The sequence below is a fragment of the Euprymna scolopes genome, chromosome 35 (genome assembly GCF_053919585.1).
Source record: "Euprymna scolopes isolate OS-2025 chromosome 35, ASM5391958v1, whole genome shotgun sequence".
Taxonomy (NCBI): Eukaryota; Metazoa; Mollusca; class Cephalopoda; order Sepiida; family Sepiolidae; genus Euprymna; species Euprymna scolopes.
The window spans coordinates 9,750,874-9,773,426 of record NC_136516.1 but is presented as its reverse complement, the minus strand read 5'-3'; positions in this window follow the sequence as shown (position 1 = coordinate 9,773,426).

Below are 22,553 nucleotides of genomic sequence, written 5' to 3'. Positions count from 1 at the left end.
TATTTTAATGAATAATCCTTATAAATGGTTTTTTTTTTTTTTTTTACATAGTGATCACCACTTATCAAGGCCCGGAAGCCACTCAGGGATAAAGGTTATTGCAAGTACATTACGTTAGTGAGGAGATTTGCTGATGTGTTTACTTAAGGGGGTGGTTCACTAGGAATTTGTTAACATTGGATTTGAAGACAACCAAGTTGTAGTCCGGAGGGAAGCAGGCAGACGGAACAGAGTTCCACAGGCGTGCAGTTCTAAGAAAGAAGCTTTGTTCATGGAATCTGCGTTTTGATTTAGGCACAGATATAGAATGTTTATTCATCTCTTACTGTACAACGAACAGTCTGTGTAAAACACGCGGAGAGGGAGGTAGATTCAACAGCTTGGTACCGTAAATAACAAGAGCAAAATCTGTTCAGATATGTAATAATCTGTTTTTTTTTCTAGCCGTCTGATGGGATGCTATTCTGGAATATTTTCGAATAAGTTTGAAATTGTTTGAATGGTGTCGAAACAATTGTAACGTTCATGGACAATACAGAACATGGTTTTCTAAAAAAAAATGTTCGTGTCTTTTTCTTGGTTTTGAAAACTTTATATGAATGTTCGATTACTGAAACTAATAATCATGACGCGTAATATCTGAGTCGATTTACTTAATTTTTATTGGCATATGTACATTGCCATATTGCCGAGTGTGGACGTATTTTAATATATTAAATTCTTGGATAACAAAAACTAAATGGAGACCATCTAGAACATATGCTGTAGAACGGAGAAAAAAAAGGCCAAAGACCCTAGTGTTTTGACGTAATGTTTTTAATATAATAAACTAGTTATGACCAAAGTTTCATTTCCTTCGGACAAAACACTAAGAAACGGGGCCTAATTAGAGTTGAGGCCAGTTTTTTGGGGTCATCCTATATATATATATATATATATATATATATATATATATATATATAGCCGACATAACATCAATAAATAATTTATTTCCTTTCATTCATTTATGAGTTGACGGTGGCCTATGAGAAAGACAGCCTACGAAATCAAAGGTGACTTCATAACTTGGTTCAAATTCCCCGACCAGCATTGATTATCACCTGTTACATTGACGATTGCGTAGATGTAACATAGCGCGGACGTGCGTATTCAAATGGAAGGAAGTTACGTCACCGGGAGAGAAAGCTAAATACTTTTAAAAGGAAGATCACATAAGAGACATGGAGCAAGCTCGAGATTACGTAAGAGCTGTGGATGACGTTCGACAACACGTTTGAGAAGACGATCACACTGTACAAAAAAAATAAAAAATAAAAAATAAAGCGAATAGTTTTTCCTATCCGTTGTCTCTTTGTGACTGAGGCTATGGTGTGGTATTTTCCGGACAACCTTACATACACATGAAACACTTGTGCCTGTAGTTATAATATTGTTTATGTTTTTTTTTTTTAAATGAACAGCTACAGCAAGAAATTGGAATACACCCTACTAAAGCCTGATTGTCACAGTTGGTGAAAGTCAAACATGCAATCTGGACGCGAGGAAGAACGATATCCAATAAAATTATGTTTTAAACTTGGAAAAACATGTCACAGAATGTATGGAATGTTCCAGACTAATTTGGGACCATCTTGCATGATCTGAGTATCACTTTGTGAGTGGCATAAGAGATTCAATGAAGGCAAGGAGTTAGTGAAGGATTTTGTGATGTTGTTGGAGGAGTAATGAAGTCAGAACAACAGAGTTGATTTGGCAAATAAAGAATTTAATTTTTTTTTTCATTTTTCTTCCTTTGAAGATTGTAATGCTGGGTATGGGGCAGCCGAACCAGCTGCCAACATTGCCCCGCTTTTTATTGAAACCAACCGAGAGCTCTTTTTAGTATCCTCGCTGTTCCCTTAAGTGCAATTGTCTGGATCTCTTTTGCACTTGGTTCACCAAGAAATGGATCGTCGTGTGTCTATAGAGACAATAAGTGCACAGTTTGATGTCAGTGTGGGAACTGTGACACAATTATTCGCGAGGAACTGAAGATGCAGAAGAGTTGCATAAACTTTGTTTCAAGGATGCAGTCTACAACGCCATCCTTGTCACAGACTATTTGACTAAGATGGGCATCAAGAAAATTCCTTTCGTTCTCTATCGTCCAGACTTTGTTCTCTGTGACCTTTGCTCAAGTAAACATGAAAAAAATTGAGCAGATGAAGGAGGCTGTTACAAAGGTTCCTGACATGCTCACGCGAGAAGACTTCCATGGAACATTTCAGTTGTTAGAACGATACAACTAGTGCATTACAGCCGGAGAAGATTATTTCAAAGAGGACTAGAGTGTACAATCAATAAAAATACCCATACAAAAAAGTATGGAAGCTTATTCAAGAGACAATTTCCTTATGTGCACTTTTGTTGATTTTACACACATGAAACTCTAGTTTCTTTCGAAGTAATCTCCTCCGGCTGTAATGCACGTGTACCGTTCCAACAACTTCTGAAAGACATCTTTACAGCCTTTTTAATCTCGTCAATTTTCTCATAACAACAGCATCTAAGGTTTAACTTGAGTTTAAAGATTAACCAAAAGTCGCAAGGAGCAAGGTTTGGATTATAGAGAGGGTGAGGAACTGTTTTAATGCCAATCTTGGTTTAATAGTCTATGACAAGAATGGAGTTCTAAACTTGTGAATAAGACGTAAATCTTCCGCATCCTCAATTCCTCGCGAATCATTGTGTGTACAGTTCCCACACTGACATCAAACTGTGCACTTATTGGCTCTTTAGACACACGACATTCCTTATTCATGAATTCTTTATTTGGCAAATAAACCCTCACCTCTCATCATCCCTCACGGACCCCCTGCCTTCTTTTGCTCTCTTATGCCACTCAAAAACTGATGCTCGATTCAAGCAGGATCGTCCAAAGGCAGTCTGAAGCATTCTATAGGTTTCTGTGACATGGTTTACCATGTTAAAAACAGAATTTTATTGCATATCGTTCTTCTAAAATGTCCTCACGTCCAGATTGTATTTTTGAATTTCACCAGCTGTGACAATCAGGCTTTATTAGGGTGTATTCCAATTCCTGTTGTAGCTGTGCATTTGAACCTGAAATCATAAAAATTGGTCAGTCATCTGATAAGATGTATAGCAATAACATAGTGAATTTTCAAAAGTCTACAACAATTTTAAATGCTTGTACAAAAATCCTTGAAACTTATTGAAGGCACCTCACACACACACACGCACACACACACGCATATATATATATATATATATATATATATATATATATATATATACATATATATGCGTGTGTGTGCGTGCCTATGTGAGGTGCCTTCAATAAGTTTCAAGAATTTTTGTACAAGCATTTAAAATTGTTGTAGACTTTTGAAAACCTATATATATATATATATATATATATATATATATAGAGAGAGAGAGAGAGAGAGAGAGAGAAAGAAAAAGAGAGACCTTATAGTAGTATATATATTATTTTAATATACAGGTTTATTTCGTTCAAAACTAATCATTTGGTCACCATTCGCTATTGCGTGTATTTGAAGCGAATTTCTAAATTTTTGCCCAGTCTTTGCATAGATTTTGTACTCTGTGCGATCTTTCATTTTATTTTCCTGTTTTTCTATCTAAAAGAAACGAATAAAATAACTACACCGGAAAGATTACTATGAAATAGAATTAAGGACAGAGAAGGATTACGAATTATAATTACTTTCTGGCGGAGAACGCCATTTTGATTTTTGTGCAGTTTTGAGGGCAAGAGGAGAAAACCTATGCGAAAGCTTTAAAAATATACAAAAACTCTATCAACTATATTTAGAAACAACAAGATTTTGTATAATTTAAAAATTGTTCAAATCTTATTAGAAAATCTGTAGTTAAACGATTAAGCTCCAGGGTGACCTAAATTAAATGCTCCCCACAGAATCGTAAATAAAATTCACATAACTTTCTGCTACACAAATAAACTTTACTCCACCTTTGACTTGTCCACCAAATTTTAGCGATGAATGTTCCACAGTCTTTAATTTTATCGCCATCTAATTGTAAGCACTCTCTGATACGACGTACAAAAATGTCAATAATTCCAACACGCGCCTGGTTTTTCGCTGTAATGGTCCTCTTCAGTGCAAGAATAATCCGGAGACAGTTCTGATGCGCATTATTTTTGAATTTACTCTTAATTTTTTTTTTTTAATATTGGGTGATTTCAGGTTATTGTAAAATTATATTAAAAATTAGTAGTAAAATGTCTCCAGCGAAAGTATCAAACTTCAGAGTGACCCAAATTAAAATGCCACTCATAAAATCGTTAATACCAGTCATATTCCCTTCATATATCCGGTCATATGTAGTACAGATAAACTTTCGTTGATGCCTGACTTGACAACCAAGTTTCAGTTATGAATGTCCAGCAGTTTTTGTTTTATCGCTGTTAAATGATAAACCACCTAGATATAAAGTGCACAATTACAATTGTGATACGTTCCTTTTGGTAAAACCCTAATTTTAGCCGAACTGGTTCTATTCAGTCATGTTAAGTTCATAATATTTTTTGATAAATATTATCTTTAAGATAACTCCACAAATAAATATCTGGACGGCTACGATCCGGTGAGTGTGAAGCCCATTCATGATCACACCTCCTACTGATGAAATAATCACCAAAGTGTCCGCCATGTTATTGAATGACGATCAAACAAAACTGTTGTAAATTTGTGACCGTTACACACATGTACATTTGGAGTTCGTCGCAAGTTCATAAAGACAAGAAATAACTCGACTCACTTTTTTCCATTAAAACAACAGGCATTTATTTCCAGGTACTTTCCCCAATAACGGCTTGTCTCTTGTTCAAACCTGTCGCTCTCGGTCCATGTATGTAACACGTCTATCTCTGCCCTCACATGTGATTATAGGTATGTGGACATGTTCTTGTTTTTACAATCTGTTCCCTTTTTCCTTTTCGTTACGTCACCTCGCTCACGGCTTGGTCATTTGTATAAGCTGCCATACCCGCGTCTTCACTCTGTTGGAAATTTATGACTAAAATTTGTAAGAAATAAAATTATCTTTTCTTTTCTGCAATCCAACCATATTGAATACAAATAAAGCTCAGTTTTTGCTGAATTGTCCGCCAAGTTTCAGCTATGAATATTTAACCGTCCTTGTTTTTTTTTTTTTGCCATTCAGGTGTAGGCATAAGGGCCTATTTCACAAGGTTTCCAGCTACGGTATAACTGGAAATGTTTTCTCTATCATTAAATCATTTCTCTCTCTGATAGGCTCATAAGAGTTAGTGGTCGATGGACAAAAATAAGAGGCCTGCAGTATTAATGCTGGAGTCCCTCAAGGGTCAATCCTGGGCCCAACTCTCTTCCTGATCTACATCAATGATCTCCCTAGACACATGCTTAAATTATTCTTTGACATCTATGCTGATGACAAGACCATCTACGGCGACACATCAAAGGCTGTAAATGACAAAGTGCCCTTTTCTCTTCCCTGCAACCTCTCTCCCACAGAAGAGACGTTGCGAGCCTATCTTTGTTTTATCGTTATTTCCATGGCAGGTGCTCGTCTGAACTCCAATCTCTGGTCCCCCTCTCGCCAATCTTTTACGAAAAGCACCCGTCTAGCTGAATCCACTGTCAAAAACTTTCCCCACTTGTTATCTGTGCCTAAATCAAAACGTAGATTTCATGAACAAAGCTTCTTTCTTAGAACTGCACGCCTGTGGAGCTCTGTTCCGTGTGCCTGCTTCCCACATCACTACAACCTGGATGTCTTCCAGTCCAACGTAAACAAATTCCTGATGAACTGGCCTCTTAAGTAGACACTTCATTAAATCTCCACACTAGCGTACTGTACTTGCAATAACCCTTATCCCTGAGTGGCTTCCGGGCCTTGATAAGTGGTGACCACCGAGTAAAAACAAAAGCAGTTTTTGTAGATAACCCCGAGATTTTAAAATTGCTGAGTGGGGGATGGGGTTCTAATTTCCGGTGACTGTGATGATTGTGTTGATTAACTATACTTGGCCTTCGGGCCAGGATCAAAGTTTAGTATCTGTTCCGGCAGATACTGCAAGCAATGACCATATGTGGGGGGAAACCCCACAGATAAGACCGTGGTCAATGTAGGGGTAACCCTTCATACCAATTGTCACTATCCAGCTCCCCTACTTCCTGGGGAGTTGGTCCCCATTTCCCCTTCACTCCTCACATTAAAAATCGGCCTTGTGCCTAATTTTCTCGGTGGGGGAGCAAATAAATACCTACTTGGCCTTCGGGACAAGATCAAAGTGTAGTATTTGTTCCGGCAGATGCTGCAAGCAATTACTAGCTATGACTAGCAAAGACCATATGTGGGGGTAACCCTACATATCCGACCTTGGTCACTGAAGGGGCAACCCTTCATACCAACAGTTTCTAATCCAGCTCCCGTTTCCCACCTCTCGGGAGCTGGTCCCCCTTTTCCCTCCCCCTCCCTCCATCTCCACATTAAAAACGGCCTTGTGCCTAATTTGCTCAGTGGGGAAGCAAATAAATCCAATCTGTTCTTCAGATGCTGCACTTCATTTTCTTGTTCTCTGTCAGTGGAGGAGAAATCCTTCACGACTGAGACAATTTTTATTTTTGTTCCTTTTCTCCACATTAAAAAACGACCCTGATGTCTAATTCTGTCCTGTGGGGAGGCATTGTAAATAGGAACCATGATCAAACTTCCTACTAAAAAGACGATCCACAACGTTATAAACGAAAGCGATCGTATATTCATGTCTGGAACCTGATGAACGCGTCACGAAGAGGCTTAAAATTATTTGCACGAAATATGATTGGTTTGCAGATTTAAAGGAGATAAGATGAGAATTTGCATCTGCTATGTATTCTAACTTGCTTCAGTAATTTAATTTCTCAAATTTCATAAAACACAGATTTAGTTCGTATTATTTGAGTTCTTTCGAACTACTTGTAGTCGATGTTTACACATTGACTTATAAAATCAAAATGGATAAACGCGTTTGTATGCATGTCGTCTGCGCATAGAATCGTTAATATCAATCACATTCCATTCTATTATCCAATTATATTTAGTACAAATAAACTTCCGTTGATGCCTGACTTGACTACCAAGTTTCAGTTATGAATATCCAACAGTCTTTGTTTTATCGCTGTTGAATAAGTACACATGGATATAAAGTGCACAATTGCAATTGTGATACGCTCTTTTTGGGTATAACCCTCGTTTTTGCTGAGCTGGTCTTATTCAGTTATGTTCAGTTCAGATTTTTTTTTTTTGAAAAATATTATCTTTGGGATAAATTCATAGGTAAATATTTTAAATATCCCGAATAAAAATAAAATAATTATATTTTGGACCAATCAGAAAACTTTCTGAATTTATTTGAAACAGTCTCTCTGGAAGCTACCTAAATCGTTTAAAAGTCAGAATTTTCTTTAATAAACCAGTGGAACCCAGTTGACTTGAATCTACGGATCGGTGTCGTTGCAACATCTCTGCCACATGTATCTCCACTCACACGCACACAAGCATTAACACACACACAACTCATCAATATTATCGTCTGTCAATCTGTTAAATATTATTCATTTAAATATTAACAACCTTTATCACTGAACTATTTTCTAATATGATAAACAAATAAACATTAATTCGTATAAACAACTTTCATTGAATTATAATTTATTTAATTGAGCAGAGAAGTTTTGAATACGATTTTCATGAACCCTGAAACTCACGACTCTTATTAAATCAATCTAGACTTCTTCTAATGTTTCAGCTAACAAAGCCCTTTGTTTTTACAAGAACTCTAAACACATTCACGAACATTCTGTTTTTCTATTGCCTTAAACTTTCATTTAAACACATATAAAATATCTATTTTGTGAATAGATGCCTTCAGAACTCATTATTTTGCTTTGTTTACCGTATGACAATGTCTCTAATTTTTCTAACAGTTGATTATAAAACCTACAACTCTTTTTCACTGAAAAGATTTCTCTGGATCTTTCTCATGCCGAAAATATCTATCCCATTACAAAACACCCCTAAGTAAAACACAAAACTGGCGTGAAAACATCCCTAAATACTAAGGACCGCGTCCCCAAATATTGTTCTCATCTTGGGTGTGATTTTCACATCATTTCGGCCGATGTAACCTCCTACCTTCTTCAGGTATATCTTGTCGAAGTCGGGAATCTGAACGAAATTTCGAACAGAGCCCTTTATTTAATCCACAGAGGCAGCATGTTCTCTTCCAGTAAAACTTGAAAACCCGTAAGGTAGTGGATAAAATACTTCGTAAAATTCAGTGTTGAATTACAGTCTTCTGTAGGTTGAAGGTTCAATCCTATGCAGGTGGCACTCAAAATGCAATTGCGAATTACTTAGTACGTATAACCAATCATGACTGACGGAACAAGAGCATGCGATCCACGTAGATCAAATAAAGCGTTTCGTTCGGAATTCCAGAATAATACAATTAATCCTCATTCCAAAAACTTAGAAACACAAACACGTTTTTTTTTTTTTTTTTTTTTTTACAAAAAATAGTCACTTCGCAACGCCAACTTTATTTGAAGCTAATTTTTGTTTTAACAAATTAGTAATATTACGTCGCATGACTCTTATAATCAATAAACGCACGCAGAAGTAAAAAATAAAAAATAAAAAAATTTTCTTGTATTTGGAAACATTTATTTGCTGATGTGGATTGATTATTCGTATTATTTGCTTTCTTGCGACTACTGTTCTCATCATGAGTTTGATTTTCCCGACGTTTAGGTCGATGTAAGCTGCCAACATTTTTATGTATATTTTATCAAGTCGGGAATCTTTCTTTTGAGCAAGAATCTACACAGAATTTTGAACAGAACGCTTTTTTGAATCCTCGGCGGTAATATGCTCTCATTATGTCAGCCATGACCAGATAGATATGTTAGAGAGAGCAAGGTGAGCCTGGGACCACCAGACCACAATGATGTCATAATCCCCGGGAAAAAGTTTACCGATATTATGATAGAGTGATCATAATGTCTGGGTCAGCCCGGATACCACCGAAGAAATGCATCATAATAACGTCAATTGCCGAAAAAGAAAAAAAAAACTCTGACCCATATTATATAAATTTTGTCAGAACAAAACCAGCCTAAAACAATAAACAAAAGCTGGGCAAAAAAAAAGGTCATGAGGTCATTTGACGATGTAAAAGGACAAACAACATACAGAAAAAAGACTTTTGGCAGGCGAGAGAGTTCTGCAACCCACCTTCCTCCACCTAACTCTCATCATGTTCCGATGTGTGATTGTCAAATATATTTTATACATATTTATTTAATGAATAAAAATAAACAAGCCGTATTTGAAATCGTAAAGAGTGTAATTTGTATTCATTGAAAACGGAAATAGCTTTTCGTTTGATACGATCAAAAACTTATAACGCACCCGACGTATAATTTTGATAATCACAAACTCATTTCCCCTGGACCATCTGTAAAAAATTAAACATCAAGATGCAGATGCAGGTGTTGGGAACATCAACCCGAAAGCACAGTTGGAAATGACTTCTATACCAAACATTACGACAATGTTAATCTCTACAGTCACCTACCTTGAAAATGCTGCTGTGAAACCTGACATAGTTATATGGAATAAGTCAGAGAGAGTTGCAACCTTGGTTAAAGTGAGTGTCCCTAATGATGGAGATCTGAACAGAGCCGAAAGGGAGAAACAGACCAAATATCAAGGTCTCCCGTATGATATGAAAAGAAACTGGAATCTTAGAGAGATATCAATCATACCAGTTATTATAGGTGCCAAAAGGCTTATGAAGAAGAACCTGAAATCCTACCTTACTTATATTCCTGATGAACTAGATGCAAAAAAGATCCAGACAATTGCACTTAAGGGAACAACGAGGATACTAAAAAGAGCTCTCTCGGTTGGTTTCCAAAAAAAAAAAAAAAAGAAAAAGAAGTGGAATGTTGGCAGCTGGTTCGGCTGCCCCATACCCAGCGTTACAACCTTCGAAGGAAGAAAATTAAAAAAAAAAAAAATAAAAACAACAAGGTAACAGATGTCCTAAGTAATTCGTAATTGTATTTCGAGCGTCGCTTGCACTGAGGATTCAACCTTCAACCTCCTTTGTTTTTCACCTCTTTCTTTTTGTTAACTATACTGCGTAATCGTCCGAATTTTCTTGTAACTGCTGGGGTTATCTCGTACGAAACCGATCAATCGTGCAGGTTTTATCGTTTCATATTAGAGATAAATGAATAACTAGTTGCTTATGTACACAGGAACGAAGAAAACGGTAAAGTAATAATGCCTGCTGTATATGTTTTTCTTCTTCTAACGATGTAAAGATGTCTACTTAATCGATGCTCGTGTACAATGCTTGCTCAAGACAAAAAGTAAAAACAGAGGGATCGATGGCGATCATATATTTCATTGCTTCTCGATGAAGGAAGCCATCTTGATTTTTTTTTTGTGTTCTTAGCGAAAAGGCAAAACAGATTTCTCCCCTTGCAAAAACACAACAAATAAACATTGACCTTTTGCACATGTTGACCTCTTGGATTGATTCACATGACGAATTCAGAACGATTCTATTGGCTGAAATCTAATCCATGCTTCAATATACGGCATAATCACGTTGACACACCGGTTCTCGCCAGGTCAACAAACCTAAGCAACGATGAGTTTGGCTAGTACAAGATGGGTAACAATTTAGGAATGCTAGGCGCTGTGTGTACTGCACCGAGACGTAGAAGTTTCCGCGTTGGTATCTATGCAACATAGCACAGACCTGCGTATGCAAGCAAAAGGACGTCACCAGTAAAAAAAATAAATAAATAAAAATAAAGACTTTAAAAAGGAAATGACTTTAGAGATGGGGAGAACGTTCGAGATCACGTTAGAGGCGTGAATGACGCTCGAGAAGACGACTACATGGGTGACGTTACGGCCAAAGCAATGAAGAAATAAATGTTGTTGCAAAGAAAAATCGAGTTCAAGTTCTTTTTGAGACTTTGCCTACTTTACGACTGAGGCTACTACGTGTTGGTTCCCATACAACGTTACATCTAGGGTTTGATTAAAACCACTGCGAGAGACGCACCCCCCGGTCTTTGGTGAGACATTCATCTAGTAGAAGAAAACTTTTGGTGTAAAACTTGTGGTAGCCATTGCTCCGACTGAGATTAGCAGTTGCACCAAAAAAACTGTGGTCAGTTCTACACAAAACGTTCATCACTATAAGAAAACTGTCTGTGTAGATTTCCAAACAGCTTAGTCGCTTTTATTTACTTGCCTAGCCACGAGGGCAGAGTTAGATACAAAGTTAGTTTTTAATGTGGGGAAAATCCAGCTTCCCAAAAAGGGGTACTTTGGATAGGAACAAAAATTAAAATTGTTTTAGTAATGAAGGATTTCTCCTCGATGCAAGATTTCTCCTTCACTGACTAAGGACAGAAAAGGTGAAGTGTGACGTGTAGAATCAGAACGGGTTGCGGAGTTCATACGTTGAAATCGATGGAAATATCATCAATCTACGATTTTCTCTTGTATAACATTTACAAAAACAAGAATCCCTAGATGTAAAAGATCTTTCTACACCAGTAGTTTCTTCCCGAGAACCGTTTGACTCTGGAATTCCATTCCAGGTCTCTGCTTCCCTAACTGTACTGACATGCAGAAGTTCAAGTGTAACGTGAACCGACATCTTGCTGCCCAAATCCCAACATAGTGCCCCAGCAGTTGCTGCCCCTGATAGTAGCCCCCTACACCAAAGTGGCAATGTGCCTTGTTTGGGGTGAACATGTAATAAAATAAAAAAAATTCCGTCTACCTGAAACATAATTTCTATTTATCCTTCAGCGTACTTAAAAGTAAATCGAACACAGTTTCTTTGGTCGTACTATCTCTTGTGGACGATCCCGCAACAGTGTTAAGTGGTGGCGGGCGTACGAGGAATTTATTAGAGAGAAAAGATTTTACCACTTCCATTGATCTTAGCCGATTTGGGCCGTGAACTCTCAGCAGATAGAATATAGGAATTAACCATTTTCGAGGAAGGGGATAGGTAATAGGCCTTGTGCTACAGTTTGTGCATATTACATTTGCATGAAATGTCTTGATTTTTAATCCTATGAATGTCAAAATCAGAGAGGAAAATTAGTTCATTTATATATATATATATATATATATATAATTATTTTTTTACTATAATAATTAAATACCTACAGACACTAGCGTTTCATCCTTTCGGGATTCTTCAGTGCAGGGTGTCACGATTACTACCAGTCGAACGATTCGAACCCCGCGACACGAGACATCTCTGGCTCGATTAGCGGAGGCCGTATCCATTCGGCTACCATTAATCGTGTGAAATAGCGTTGAATTTTAAACATTTTAATTTAAATGTTCATTAGATAGTACAGTTTCTTTGGTCGCTTGTAATACAGCACCGGGGGGGGGGCGAGCTACGGTCTTCTTGATAGAGTACAAAACCGACTTCGAAATCTAGTGGACGATGTCCTTTTCTCTTCCTTACCACCATTTTCTCACCAAAGACTATGGTAGTATTTGGTAACTCTATCGTTATTTTCATGGTAGGCATTTGGCTGATCTTCAATCTGTGATCACCCCTATAAAACGTTCACAATAAAAACTCGTCAATCTACAACAACTGCTAATACTCCCCTCTTTCTTTCCGTCTGTCTGTCTGTCTGTCTGTCTGTCTCTCTCTCTATCTCTCTCTCTCTATCTCTCTCTCTCTCTCTCTCTACCTTCCATTGTAATGTTATGACCCTTTAGGCTGTGATCATAGCATAGTATCTGTTAACTGTGGCAAACGTGGTCAATGGTCAAAACATTATTATTATTGTTATTGTATTCTTATTAATTGATTTGAGCGACGGACGGTCGATGGATCAGTTATTATGATTAGAAGAATAAACAATTAAATTGGGGAAGAAATGATTGACGTGTAAATCGCAAAAGGAATGTGAAAACAGAAAAAAATATGTAAACATCATTTTGGGGTTTTGAATAAACAAATAACTAGCTGTGGACATTAGATTGGTCTGAGACATGTAATTAGGTGACGTAAGAGAACACGTGATGTAGTTAGTTTTGGAGAGATTCAGAGAGTTGAAGATTGACCACCAGAGCGGACAGACGTCTAGACAGGGGTGGACAGACAGCTAGGAGCGGGCTGTAATAACAGAAAATGTAGACGAACTGCAGATCCTGTGAAAACCATTTGAGACAACTGTAATAAATTTATATTATAAAAATATAAAGAGTTATTTTAATGGTTTCACAAATAAGAACAGATGTCTCAATTAGATGGTGCTGATCGCTTCATGGTTCGTCACGGAGCAGCGGAAAGATACAGAAGAACTCTTCAAGAAAAAAGGTATGAAGCATATATTCTTCTTCTTATATATGAACTGTAAAAACATCCCGTGTGATAAGTCTGATACAACATGACTCGGTTTACACATCAATATCATGTCCTCCTGGCTAAACAACATACACATGATTTATACGTTTATTATCTGTCCGTTAAAAGAACAATATCTCACATCCACTAGATAACTCATGACACGTTTTAATATATCATCTCCTCCAATATAAACCAATATACGACACCATGATCAAAGTTTCTTTACTAGAACTGCTTGTTTTTGGAACGCAGTACAATCAGGCTGCTTCCCGGATTACTTGAACATTGCCATTTTGAAGTCTGATGTGAACAAATTCTTATTTAAATAATAAATTTCTGGCCATTCGTAAACATCGTTATAATACTCCTTGATCGTTTACCGACCATCTAACAAAACCAATAATCGTTATCCTCGAGGGACCTTTGGTCCTAAATAAGCGATGACATGCTAGTAAAGAAAAAACACAACTGTCGTTTATTTATTTATCTATTTATTTATTTTTATAGAAACCGCTCCAGACAAGACATGCAGCCACTTGATATTTAGAGATAACAAAAACGAAAGATGATTATCGAAAAGACCTAGATTTTGTGTTGAGGGAAAAATCGCCTGCGATTCTGGGAATAGAAAGTTGTATCACAATAACGTATAAAAACAGCGAATTGATAGAGACCACTAGACCAATGACTCAAACGAGCTTGAACAAAAGAAGCAAAATAGATAAAACAGTTCTGAAGAACACATGCTAAAATAGTATTTACAGAAAAGACTGCTGATATACTGTATCCCTTATATTATCCCGTATTTAATTATTATAGTAAAAAATAATTATGACAGCCCCTTTAAGAAATACGTTTCTTATCGTTGAGCACTTTCTGTTGAATTAAAAAGTCGGTCAATTTAGCTCTTATGCGTAGATCATCGTATAACGATTTGATCACTGTCTGTCTGACGTAATGAACATTTAAATTAAAATGTTTAAAATTCAACGCTATTTCACACGATTAATGGTAGCCGAATGGATACGGCCTCCGCTAATCGAGCCAGAGATGTCTCGTGTCGCGGGGTTCGAATCGTTCGACTGGTAGTAATCGTGACACCCTGCACTGAAGAATCCCGAAAGGATGAAACACTAGTGTCTGTAGGTATTTAATTATTATAGTAAAAAAATAATTATATATATATATATATATAAATGAACTAATTTTCCTCTCTGATTTTGACATTCATAGGATTAAAAATCAAGACATTTCATGCAAATGTAATATGCACAAACTGTAGCACAAGGCCTATTACCTATCCCCTTCCTCGAAAATGGTTAATTCCTATATTCTATCTGCTGAGAGTTCACGGCCCAAATCGGCTAAGATCAATGGAAGTGGTAAAATCTTTTCTCTCTAATAAATTCCTCGTACGCCCGCCACCACTTAACACTGTTGCGGGATCGTCCACAAGAGATAGTTACGATGGAACACCGGTTTGGGTTTTCTTTACACTGTAGTTGCTTAAAAAAAACTGGAATGGAATTTTAATTCTACTGGGTTAAACGCAATATAAGCGAAAAAAAAAGAAAAAAAAGAAAAGAAAGGTAAGACTTGCGCAACTCTTGCCACAAAAATTGCACGCGCAGGCACCCTTACAGTGGGTATCCATAGTCTTTCAAGACTGAAGGAGTTTTTTTTTTTTTAATAAAATATATGCAACATATATTATATATACATTATATATGTACAAGTATCCTGTTTCCCCCTCGTCGACAGATTGAGCGTCTTCGAAGAATAATGTTTACTTTGTAATAATACATAGCCACCGGCAAACATGTAAATAAACGAAAAATATAAAAAAGGGTATTAACCCTAACCCTTACAGTATCACCCTACCTGAGAATTCTACCTTCAAACTCCTCGGCCTAACATTTGCGGGCAATAGGAATTGGAATAAATACATATAGGACATTGCAAAGGCTGCTGCAAAGAATGTGCGTTCCCTCTATCGAGTTAGAGGACTACTCACACCTGAGAGTATCCTGTACCTTTACAAGGCCACCATTCGTCCATTCATGGAGTATTGTTACCACATCTGGGCTGGTGCATCTACCACTAGTCCCTCCCTCTGAGATAATGTCCAAAAAGGAATTGTCAATCTAATATATCCCACCTTATCAACTAAGCTCCAGCCTCTATCCCATCGCTGCAATGTTGCATCACTGTGCCTGTTTTACAAATATTTTAATGGAATGTGTTCTGATGAACTCGTTTCACTTGTATCCCCTCGACGTACATATCCCCAACAAACCCGCTTAGCAATAAGACCTCACCCCTTCACTGTTGATGTCCCTAAATGCCAGAAAGCTTTCTATTATAATAGTTTCTTGCCTCGAACAGCTGGACTTTGGAATTCCCTTCCTGTTGCCTGCTTCCCTGGCTGTACTGATATGCAGAAGTTTAAATGTAACATAATCGAATGCCTTGTTAATCATTCCCCAAATAATAGCCCCCTTACGTCCAAGTGGCGATGTGCTTTGTAAGGGATGAACATGATTTAAAAAAAAATAAAAAAATAAAAATAATAATAATTAATTGTCTGAAGTATAAACATTTTTATTCAAATGTATTTCAGAAATACCGCCAAACAAACGTGGTTAAAAATAAAAAGATAAAAAGCTGCCTATAACCCAATTCTAGAAAAGAATGAAAACTCTAAATGCTGGCTCCGCACATTTAAACCGCGTCCAACTAAAATTGGCAAATACTTGTTCATGTATATTTGTGACCTTTCAAAGTCAACAACCAATTGAAATCGTTTGAAAGACTCTTTGTTGCAAGCAGAAAACGAGTTTCAAAAATAAATCGCTGTTCGTTGAAAACAGGTAAATCGTCTGCTTTTCAAATTCCTATTGTATTTATTTCGGGGCTAGGAATTTATCTATTAACAAACCAACACAAATGGAACGATCAAAAACTTTCCAAACTGACTACATTTATTTCAGTCCAGCAATCTATATACCATATCAACTGATACATTTTTCTATAATACATATCAGTACACGTTAATACATAGGGTCCGTATTTGAATCGAGTTTAACAGTTCAATGTTAAAAAATATTTCGCATATGGCCGCTTACAATTTGCTCATATATATATATATATATATATATATATATATATAAGTAAACGTGTCTGTGTGTCTGTCTGTGTGTCTGTCCGTGTGTCTGTGTACATTTCCCTACGCAATAACTCTGTCAATTTTTAGTCTCCAGACTCGAAATTTGATATACAGGGTACGAAGATTTGGGAAAATCTTTGTGATCGGTTTTCAGTCAGAAATTTGGTTGTTAAGGGATCAAAGTTCAACGATTTGAATTTTGAGAACTCTACTAAACTCCTTCGACAATTTTGGGTATAAACAATTGAAATTTTAGATATAGGTTCCTTGGACATGGATTTAACTTAATAACTTGATTTAAGCGAAAAACAATAAATGTTAAGGGATCATAATAGGGGTCAAATTAAAAAAATGACCTCTTTCGTCTCTACCAAATTACTCAGACAATTTCTGTTCTAAACATTTGAAATTTTACATATAGGTTATTCAGAGATAGAGCAAGCTTTTTAATCGGTTTGGGTCGAAAATTTTTAGTTACCAATATATAAATGTATGTATGTATGTATGTTTGCATGTCTGCCTAAAACTTTCAACGGAGGCGACGGATTTTCACAGGATCAGTATCGTTTTGAAGTTCGACCTTTCAGACGACAAATATCGAAAAATTGGCTAAAAACATTGATATCTTCACCCTCAACTGGGCACTTTTCTACAGGGGGGGTCGCTTTTTTCACCGATATTTTCGAAAGTCATCCTCTCCTTTCGATTATCTAGCCCTCACTTAAACATAAGTCATTTCCGCTTTGGCGGTGGTCGTAACAGCAAAGACGTCAGGTTTTTTCCGTTCTTTTCCTCCTTCGCGGTACGGGTTCGAGCCTGCCTCCCTACTAACACCTTTTTTTTTTTTTTTTGCTCAACATACACATCCAAACACCCGAGAAACGCCGGGCTAAAATGCTAGTGTATATATATATATATATATATATATAAAGTTATGAAAATATATATGGCAAGTAAGCTATACAGAATATTCCGCGTTTCATTCTCGTGAGAATTCGACATTCCTGACGATTCATAACTTACTATCAAGCTCTACCTATGAAAAAAAATCATTAGCTTACCAACAGCAGAATTTTCACGGCCTCGTTGGTCTATCATTAGCAACGACATGGAAAAATGGCTTTACCGATGATAGATAAAGTAAAATAACGGTTTCGATTATAGATTTTTTATAATTATCAATAATTATCGGGGTTATTCTGAGACAAATTTTACGAAGGTCATTCACAGATTTATACGACAATGTTCTGTAGATTTTAAAGAAAATATATTCAGCCGTTTCGGACTCTATAAGGAACAAATTCACACACAGAAAGTTGCATATATATATGTGTGTGTGTATATATATATATATATATATATATATATACATATATCGTGTATATTTAAGCAGCGATTTTCATTTAAACATTGTTAAAAAAACAGAAAGATTTTGTTTAGTGATACCGTTATATATATATATATATATATATATATATATATATATATATAACTACTTCATTTAATGACATAACTAATATACGAAGATATAAGTTTATGGATAAATTTCTACTTCAACAGTGCTCAATATGTAGGTTATCCTCCCGATCGGAAGACGCAATGTAAAATAAAATAAAATGAATTGAGAAAAACATGTTTGTTGGTCCACCAACAAAAAAGAAGGTGGACATGTAAATTATTTCTTCCTAAATATTTTTGAATAGGTCTTCCAAAATTTCGTTTTATTTTATATCACTGCAATACTTATTTTAATAAATACTAGCAGTTGAGCCCGTCTTTGCATAACTTACCGTACGTGTGAATACACTTTATGTAAGATTCCTAATGTTTAGACCAAAATTTGTGTCAGTAATTTCGTAGAGACCGCAGAGGTCATTTGTTTAAACTTTGACTCTAATTTTAACCCCTTAACATTTAATATTTTGGTATAAAATCAAAATGTAAAGTTTTACCGATGTCCAAGTTACCTACATCTAAAATTTTAATCTTTAGACACAAAATTGGCGGAGGAATTTAGTAGAATTTGCAAAGGCCAACTCTTTGAACTTTTACATTTTGGCAGCCAAATTTTCGCCCTAAAACTTATTAAAATGCTTACCGCATATCTGAATACCCGTTATGTATAAATTTCAAATGTTTAGACCCAAAATTGGCTGAGTAGTTTGCTAGACACTGCAAAGATCAACTCTTTTGAACTTTGAACCATTGGCAGCTCTATTTTTCGACCCAAACCGATTAAAAAGCTTATCTATCTCTGAATACCCTTTATGTAAAATTTCAAATGTTTAGACGAGAACTGACTTAAAATTTGGAAGAGACCGCAGAGGTCAATTTTTAAAAAAATACTTTGACTCCAATTTTGACCCCATAACATTTATTTTAGGGGGCTCAAATCAAATTAAAAAGTTTAGTCCACGTCCAACGAACCTATATCTAAAATTTCAAGTCTTTAGACCCAAAATTGGCGGAGGAGTTTGGTAGAGTTTTCAAAAGTCAAATAGTTGAACTTTGATCCCTTGAGAGTCAAATTTCTGAACGAAAACCAATTAAAAGATTTTCCCAAATCTCAATACTCCTTATTTCATATCTCGAGTCCCAAGATCGAAAACTTACAGAGTTATTTTGTAGGGAAATGTACACACACACACACACACACACACACACACACACACACACACACACACACACACACACACACACACATGCACACACGCACACACACACACACACACAGACATTTTCACTTTTAAAGATATACTAGCATTTCAGCCCGGCGTTGCCCAGGTGTTTGGAGGTGTATGCTGAGAAAAAAAAAAACAAAAAAAAAACGGTCAATTTTTTAAAACTTTGACTTTATTATGACCCCTTAACATTTATTGTTTTGGGCTCAAATCAAGTTATTACGTTAGATCCATGTCCAAGGAACCTATATCTAAAATTTCAAGTGTTTAAACCCTAAATTGTCGGAGGAGTTTGGTAGAGTTCTCAAAGGTCAAATCATTTAACTTTGAACCCTTAATCGCCAAATTTCTGGCCGAAAACCGATCACATCGATTTTCCCAAATCTCAGTACCCTGTATATCAAATTTCGAGTCTATAGACTAAAAATTGAGAGAGTTATTGCGTAGGGAAATGTATACAGACACACAGACAGACACACACACACATACACACACACAGACACGTTCACTTTTATAGATATATAGATAGACTCATGAGGCTTCCAGAGCGCTATTGAAAACACTAAATAAAATTTAGGATGTCTCCAGAACATATCTAAAACTAAGTATATTCCATTCCTATTTTTTTTTTTTGTAGAGAACTGACAATAATAAAGAAGTAATAATTTAAATCCAAATGTACCATCTTTCAATTTGAAAAATAAAACGACCGACCTATTTCTTGGATTGCATTAATACACGATGATATTAAAAATTGTTAAATTCTTGATAACATTGTTAGGGGCGCACCCCTTATTACTAGGAATAATGAACTATTCTATGGCGTCACTTCTGTCCATGACGTCAGTTTCGGGTAGGTAAACCGGTTTACGAGAGAGTCAGAGACAGACACGCGAAGCGCGTCGGCGTTCACAACTAGTCTTGTCATGAGCAAAGATATCATTTAATTCCTACTTTTATGTAATTTTGCTAATACATATTTATTTAATTTTTCCTGTGTCTTTCTCGTCATTTATTCAACCACAAACAACACAACAAACATTTAATGATAAAAATGATCATTTAATCCCCAAAGAATTAACCTCTTTTTTTTTTAATTAGATATTATTTTTTCGGAGTTAGTAAAATTAAAAAAAATAAATAAATACCAACTTTGAATGTTTTTGTTGTGTGTTTTTTATGTTTAGCTATGCATGAAAACATAAACCCGTTTCCCTGACCAGGAAGAACAACACGCATCACATCTAGATCTGTTTTTGACCACAGTTCCCGATGATTGCTTAACGAAGGCCGACAGCCCACTCGGGAACGCTGATCATGCAGTGATAATGGTTGAAATCGCCCTAAACTCTAGAGCCAAAACAGAAGAGCCAGTGCTCAAAACAACGAGATATTATAAAAAAGGCTGACTGGGAAGCCATCAGGGAACTAATCAGAGATGCCCCATGGTGAAATATTTTTTCTCTCCCTGCTGAACAGTGTGCAAACGAGACCACTGACTGGTTCAAAACTGCAATCGAAGCGCATGTTCCCATGCGGAAATTTTATAGTAGGCCCCACTCTCCCCAATGGTTTACTTCGACTTGCGCAACTGCCATTGCTCAAAAGCAGCATGCATACCGCAGATTTAACCGACATAAGTCCAGTTCAAAAAGACTGAAGTATGTAGAAGCTAGAAATAACGTTAAGAAAGAAATAGCGACAGCTGAGAGAGAATTTACGGAAACCACTAAAAAACGCATCGAAGCACAAAAACTAGGAACTCGAGACTTCTGGAAAATATACAACAGTGTAGTAAATAATGGGCAATCAACAAGTCCCCCACTAACCAACAATCACGAGGTTGTCTCCTCAGCAACCGAGAAGGCTAACATGCTTGCCAGTCGGTTTGCCTCAAACTCCACACTGGACCCTCTCAACCACCGCCTACCTGACTTTCCTATGCGGACAGACGCCACGCTAGACGATCTGAAAATCATCCTTGCTCAGGTGCATGTTATCATAAAAAAGCCTTGACACTTCAAAAGCATGTGGACCCGATCTCATCCCAGCTGTGCTTCTAAAAAAAATGCTCAGCCGAAGTAGCTGCAGTTCTCTCCAAACTCTATAACAAATGCCTTAATGAAGACTGCTTTCCGGACTGTTGGAAAACTGCTTCTGTTGTACGAGTATTCAAGAATTCTAGCGAAAGGACTGACCCATTAAATTATCGCTCGATTAGCCTCCTCCCACTTTTTGCCAAAATATTTGAGACCTTAATTAACCATGCTCTAGTCCATCACCTTACAGATGCTAAACTTCTGACTGACCAACAATATGGATTTAGACAAGCCCGTTCCACAGCAGACATCCTCACTGTAATCTCTAAACGCATATACCATTCACTGGACAAAGCGGGGGAGGGCAGAGCGGTAGCTCTAGATATATCTAAGGCTTTTGACAGGGTATGACATGAGGGTCTCCTCAGGAAAATTAGATCATACGGTATCACTAGTAGAATACTTAACATAATTAAATCCTTCCTAGATAAGAGAAAAATCCAGGTTGTCCTCGACGGTCGTACATCTAAACAATATGATATAAATGCGGGAGTGCCCCAGGGGTCTATCCTTGGACCTCTATTGTTCCTGATATTCGTAAATGACCTCCCCGACAAAATTGCCTGTGAGATGGGTATATATGCTTATGACACTACACTCTATAACAGGCACGACAGGAAGACGAATGAACACATTTCTAAAGAAATGGCAGAAACACTAGAGGAAGACCTCCAATCTGTAGTGGAATGGGGACAAAAATGATTGGTCGCATTCAATGCCGCTAAGACTAAACTAGTTTCATTCAACAATTACAAGACACCCTCTCTACCACCTATAGCAATGGCCAACGACTCTTTATCTGAGAGTACATCTTTCAAACTCCTTGGCCTAACGTTCACAGGAAACTTGAGTTGGAATAATTACATTGAAGGCATTGCCAGGGCCGCTACAAGAAAGGTGGGCTCTCTCTACCGTGCTAGACAACTACTAACACCCGAAAGTATCCTGTACCTCTATAAGGCCACTATTCGCCCATGTATGGAGTATTGCTGTCACATTTGGGCTGGTGCATCTGCTACTAGTCTCTCGCTCCTTGACAAGGTTCAAAAGAGAGTCGCAAACCTGATAGGCCCTGAACTGGCATCTAAGCTTCAGCCTCTGTCCTATTGACGAAT